Source organism: Daktulosphaira vitifoliae, unplaced genomic scaffold, assembly GCF_025091365.1.
Source record: "Daktulosphaira vitifoliae isolate Bord-2020 unplaced genomic scaffold, ASM2509136v1 Scaffold_1, whole genome shotgun sequence".
Taxonomy (NCBI): domain Eukaryota; kingdom Metazoa; phylum Arthropoda; class Insecta; order Hemiptera; family Phylloxeridae; genus Daktulosphaira; species Daktulosphaira vitifoliae.
The window spans coordinates 60,702,099-60,708,779 of record NW_026099572.1 but is presented as its reverse complement, the minus strand read 5'-3'; the positions used below and the strand labels follow the sequence as shown (position 1 = coordinate 60,708,779).

The window sequence follows — 6,681 nt, the reverse complement described above, 5'->3', positions numbered from 1 at the left end:
AATTGTTAATTTTAATAATTGAGTATAATATATAAAGTAATTTGATTAGCGATTTTGTGATAAAAAATGTAGAATGTTTAATATTTGAAGGGTATCATACTCTCATGTCTCTTTCGATTTGATTCTGACTATTGGTAATTACTGCCTTTTATTAATGAAGTTAGTTGACAATTGTAAATTATTTCATTTTTTTTTAATTATGATGAAAGTAATAAACGATACTAGTTAATATTGTTGATAATAACATCGTTAACATAAATTATCAAGAATACCTACGTGTAATATAAAGTTTTTTCGAGATGATAATATTTCATTTTTTTTAAACAAATGATGACAACATTGTTGCATTATTACTAATGTAAATTCATTTGAATAACAAAATATATTTTTAAGTGGACGAGAAAAAACTAGAACAATTGTTTAATATTAACAAAATGGCAAATATTTTAAGTGCGTGGTTAATAGAAAAATTTACTTAATAACAGCCAAAAAATTGATTTATTTTAGCTTCGATGCGAAGCTGAGAAGGTATTGGTTTTACTATGATGTGTTTATTTATTTATTTTTTTTTGTGTCTTTTACCACTTTTTCTCAGCTCTCACCGAACGGATTTCTTTCAACGATACGTGAAAATATCACAAATCGTATCTAGTCGATGACATTACCCTTCAAAATTGAAAAAATTTCCCTCGTTCCCCGTAAATGGGGGAAACCTCCAAAAAAATTACAAATTTAAGAATCGCTAATTTTTTCAATTTTTTTTACTAAAAACTGCCGTAACTTTTTCAAAAATGAACATNAATTTTTTCAATTTTTTTTACTAAAAACTGCCGTAACTTTATTAAAAATGAACATTTCAATATATTTTTTTTTCATATAGATGCTTGATGTCTTTACTTATCATTTGGTATATTTTTTTTGTAAATCTGACCCTTTATCTGCCCACAGGAGGGGATTTAAAATGACAACTTTTTCACAACAAATTTACTTTTTCAACATAACTTTTGAAAATGTTCCGGAAGGTCTGACACTTTTATATATATCTTAAATTAAAGCTTATGTAATATACTTTAATTTGAAAAAAAAAAATTTGACCTCTGGACTTGTCTTCGTGGTGAAAGTTGACATCAAAGTTAATAAAAAATTACGATTTTTGTAAAATAATTTTTTTTTATATTTTTAACTTAATAATGCTCTAACTTTTTCAAAAATGAACATATCAATATAATTTTTTTTTATATAGATGCTTGATGTCTTTACTTATCATTTGGTATATTTTTTTTGTAAATCTGACACTTAATCTGCCCACAGGGGGGGATTTAAAATGACAACTTTTTCACAACAAATTTACTTTTTCAACATAACTTTTGAAAGTGTTCCGGAAATACTGACACTTTTATATATATATCTTAAATTGAAGCTTATGTAATATACTTTAATTTAAAAAAAAAAAATTGACCTCTGAACTTGTCTTTGTGGNAATTTGACCTCTGGACTTGCCTTCATGGCGAAAATGGCTACCGAATGCTATTTTCGTGTGAAAGTTCTCGATTTTATAATTTACATTTTTTAATTTAAAGTGCTATAACTTTTTAAAAAATGTATGGATCAATATAATTTTTTCATGAGAAGTAGTATTTATATACATCTTTCATTGGATATACTTTTTTTTTAAATCAGACTATTTCCCTATATATGGGGGGGCTTCAAATATAAAAAATGCATATAGAAAGTAGAACTTTTTCAACTTAACTTTTGAAAGTGTTCCGGAAGGTCTGACACTTTTATATATATCTTAAATTAAAGCTAATGTAATATACTTTAATTTGAAAAAATAAAAATTTGACCTCTGGACTTGCCTTCATGGCGAAAATGGCTACCGAATGCTATTTTCGTGTGAAAGTTCTCGATTTTATAATTTACATTTTTTAATTTAAAGTGCTATAACTTTTTAAAAAATGTATGGATCAATATAATTTTTTCATGAGAAGTAGTATTTATATACATCTTTCATTGGATATACTTTTTTTTTAAATCAGACCATTTCCCTATATATGGGGGAGCTTCAAATATAAAAAATGCATATAGAAAGTAGAACTTTTTCAACTTAACTTTTGAAAGTGTTCCGGAAATACTGACACTTTTATATATATATATCTTAAATTGAAGCTTATGTAATATACTTTAATTTAAAAAAAAAAAATTGACCTCTGAACTTGTCTTTGTGGGGAAAATGGCTACCGAATGTTATATTCGTGTGAAAATTCTTGATTTTATTTTTTAGATTTTTAAATTTATAATGCTATAACATTTCGATTTCTGGAAAATATGATGAAAATTCAGTGGTAAATTCGTAAATAGCAAACGAGAAAAAAGTCAAATAAAAAATTGTTTAAGATAAAAGTTATGGGTAACTTAATATTGTTTAATTTTATGTAAAAATAATGAAAATCGGTTGAATGCAATTAAAAATATTTAGAATATAATGAAAACACTTTTTCGCGGCACACGAAAAACGCTAATTTCGCAACAACTCAAAAAACTGTTCTATTTTTTGTATTTTGGAATTCATTNCTACTCAAAAACTGTTCTATTTTTTGTATTTTGGATTTCATTTTCGGTCTTAATGGACGATTTTACATTAAAAATGACTATCATAAGTCATAGGTCAATTTTGTTGTAAACTAGTGCTNCAACTCAAAAAACTGTTCTATTTTTTGTATTTTGGAATTCATTTTCGGTCTTAATGGACGATTTTACATTAAAAATGACTATCATAAGTCATAGGTCAATTTTGTTGTAAACTAGTGCTATTATAAAAAGCAAGTAATTACACATAAATAAAGTAATAAAANCTATTATAAAAAGCAAGTAATTACACATAAATAAAGTAATAAAATGTTCAAATTACTATTGATTTTGATTTTTTTTATATCATCAATAATCCATGTAAATTTTCAATCTAAAATATCATGTATAATCTAGTTTTTTAGTTTTTTAAAGTTGATGTTTAAAAAGTTTACATTAAATAAGTTTAACTTTTTATCATCCTTTTGTTGGCTTAACATGAACATTTTAAATTAACATCATTAAATAGGAAATTTCATGAGAATGAAAAAAATGATATTATTGAGATTAATATATAGACAGGAACCTATATAATTATTATTGGATTATGAGACAATTAAACAAAAAATAATAGATATTAAAAAAAAAAAAATAGAAATTTCAGTACCTTGAATTTAAGAAGTTAGGCAACCAAATATACGCATGCCGTTGAATACAAGATTACTGAAGCGCATGACTCCAAACAGGAAAATTTATTTTAAATACAAAAGGGAATAATTAAAGAATCAAATGGAAAGAGTTTATTTATGTTCACGGGGAAAAAAACAAACAATTTTTCTGTTCATACAATAATTAAAATTAATAATTATCCCATTATGGATTCCAAACAAACTAATTTAAAAGGGAAAGGGTAGAAGGCAAAGATATGCGCGCGTGGTGACAGTTATTTGCAATTTAATTACTGTTTGGTCAACAATAATAATATTTTAAACAAGTTGCAATGTACATTTGGTATTGTGGCATGAAGGCATGAACAACTATTTACAGTAAGTTAATGAAAAAATTCAACGTTTCGTTAAAGTTATAATTTTTTAAATTTATATCGTCATAAATCATTTCAAAAGAATCGTATTAATAATTTCTATGTAATTATTGCTGTTTAAAAATATGTTTCAATTAAATATTCAGATTTCAATCGACTTTTTAATTATATAAAAATAACCAAAAAACTGATAGATTAAAAATGAAATTTAACAACGCAACAGAGGACTGAATAATAACAGAATCTTTTTATATTAATACAACTTTACTATATACATTTGAAAATTTTTATATTTATTTAGATTCATTATTGTATATTTGGCAGTGGTGAAGCCAAGATATTTCCTTTGGAGGAGACCTATTGACTTTTTTTTTGCTTATACATACTCTTATAAGCGCTAATGTCATATACTGTTAATAGTACTAATTGGACAATGGGGAGCTATAGCCCCTTTTAGCTCCCACCCTGGGTAACGTTATAGTTATTAGATTATATGGAAATAATTATTATATTATAAATATATTTTAATTAAACTTGATATTTACTTGATTTTACTCGATATTTATTTTTTAATGGATCAAAAGAATTATGTTTAATTTATAACACGTACAGTTAATTTAAAATACAAATACTACTAATAAACCTAATATCAAATTTAGAAAACACATATTTGATAATTTAATGAGAATACTTTAAATTTAGTTGAATGAAAAAGAACCCGGGACAAAACCATATTCAATATGTTCAATTTATTTGTTTCTTAGTACCGAGTCTATATTGGAATTTAAAAAAGTGAAATTTTAGTAATAATAATATGTTATTATATAATAATACACTATTCATATTTTTTTTTATAATACTCCAATCATAAGAATGAAATTCTAATGACAACACAATATTTACGAATTTTAAAGTTAACAAATAAAGTAGGTGTTTTTTAAAAATTGAATTACTTGTTACCCATCGCATAAAAGCTTATGTTGCCTCGACCCCTTTCTGTTTTCTGTACCGCTAGTTCAATAATATTTGTGTTTATTTTTTCGGTGCATTTGTTTTTCATACAAATCTATTTGGTTGTCCGACAAAAGAAACAAATTGTGTTTAAAAATCGTTATGACAAAATGATCGTTGTTCCCTGGTGCTTTTAAAATGTTCATTAGGCCGTTTCCGGTCTATGTGTGTCACTTGTTTTCTATCATGACTCTCCTCAATGATTTACGCTATTCGGATATGTATCTTACTCCTATTTACTTCTATATGTTGTAAATGCATTTGAAAAGACGAAAAAGGAAATAACAATAATATTTATATTGCATTATAAAACTCTTTGATTTAGTGCATTAAGCCAGAAAAATGGCAAAAATTACAACCCTGAAAAAAAATGAGGTATTTATAATTCGTTGCAATTTAACAAAAATCGTATCGAAATTATTCTAGTCATCCATTAGAAGTTAATTATAATAGCTTGGATAATATGATCATTATTGAAGAAAAATGTTTCATGAGCTATATAGAATTTTAAGTTTAAAACCAATTAGAGAGCCTTTAAATTATCTTAAAAATGTTTGTTAAATTAGCCATTCATTATTATAGCAACAATATATAATTTCATCTTGACCCCATAAAAGTTAAAAAAAAAATTAACGAGACAAAGATGACAATAATCATAACCATCTACAATTATTAACTAACTACAAGTCGATTATGAATTAGTGTTGTGATGTTAATTATGCTATTTTTATCATTATGTTTTAGTTACAATGTCTTGCTTTTCCTCCACTCTTTATTTAAAAATGTTAACAACTTCGAAGTACTTTTTAAAAAATTGTTTTGGATAAGTCAAAATTTTTAATTACATCATTTTTATTTTCATTAACTAGTTCAATATGTTTGTTATCTTTAAAAAATATAAAGTTGAAGTCATTATAAGACATAATGATAAATTAACTAATTAGCAAATGATAATACATGTGAGATATCGTATCATGTGTAACTTTAAGACTCCAAGTAGTTGGGATATAGGTGAGTAGAATAAAGAAAAAATGTGCAAAACTAAAATATACCAAAGAATTATCTAAGAATATTAAAAAAATTGCCTTAATACTTATAATTCCTTTAAATTTCATACATGCATTTTAATTCTTGCATTGATCATTACTTTAAATTTAATTTCTATAACGAAAAATTGAGAAGAATTTAATTAAAAAAACCGTCATTAAAATATTTAAATATAAAATGGATTTCAAAATAATTAAGTTGATGCTTTTATGAGGTATAATACAACATAAATAGAATGTACATAAATGTATGTATTAAAAAAGAAATGAAATTTACGAATCTAAAGTTTTATGAATTTTTGATAAGTTTTATTAAGAAATAAAGTCTAAACAATTATTAACAAAAATAAAAGGTAACAACAAATAAAAATTCTGAATTTTTTCTAATATCATGATANCAACAAATAAAAATTCTGAATTTTTTCTCATATCATGATAACAGTTAATTTTATTTAATGAAGTTCAATGTTATATATACTTTTATAAAAAATATATTTCTGCGTTTTTTTTTTTTAATAATATAACACATTTATATTTGTCTGTTAAAAAATTAAAAATATATTAGCGTTTAGTAAATTGAAATTTAAATTAATTTTGGTTGTTAATAATATAATAAACAATTATTTTAAATAATAAACTGTTAGTTAATAAGGTTGGCCTTATATATAGCCAAATTCTTACTTTTTCTTCAACTGGGGATGTAACTCAGTGGTAGAGTGTCTGCTTCGCATGCTGAAAGTCCTGGGTTCAAATCCCAGCATCTCCAACTACACTTTTTGCAATTTTTTAAATTGAAAACATCGATATTTTTTGTTATTAAGTTAAAAAATCGGGCACAAAATAATATTTTTTCTATTTTCTCTGATGATTTCACAACTCTACAGGTAATTATTTTAACGTTGGCCATGTGATTTCTCTAAAAATAATGATTATGTTAAGAAAAACATTTTTTTTTTAATTTCGTAATTAGAAACTAAAATATGTCGATAAATATATTAAATTCTCAATTTATCA

General features: G+C 24.3%; 1 non-coding gene across 1 annotated transcript; it reads left to right on the top strand.

Moving 5' to 3' along the window:
• Nucleotides 1–6,361: 6,361 nt before the first annotated feature.
• On the top strand, nt 6,362–6,433 carry Trnaa-cgc (transfer RNA alanine (anticodon CGC)). The gene has a single exon. It is a non-coding gene; the product is annotated as a tRNA-Ala (tRNA).
• The last annotated feature ends 248 nt before the right edge of the window (nt 6,434–6,681 follow it).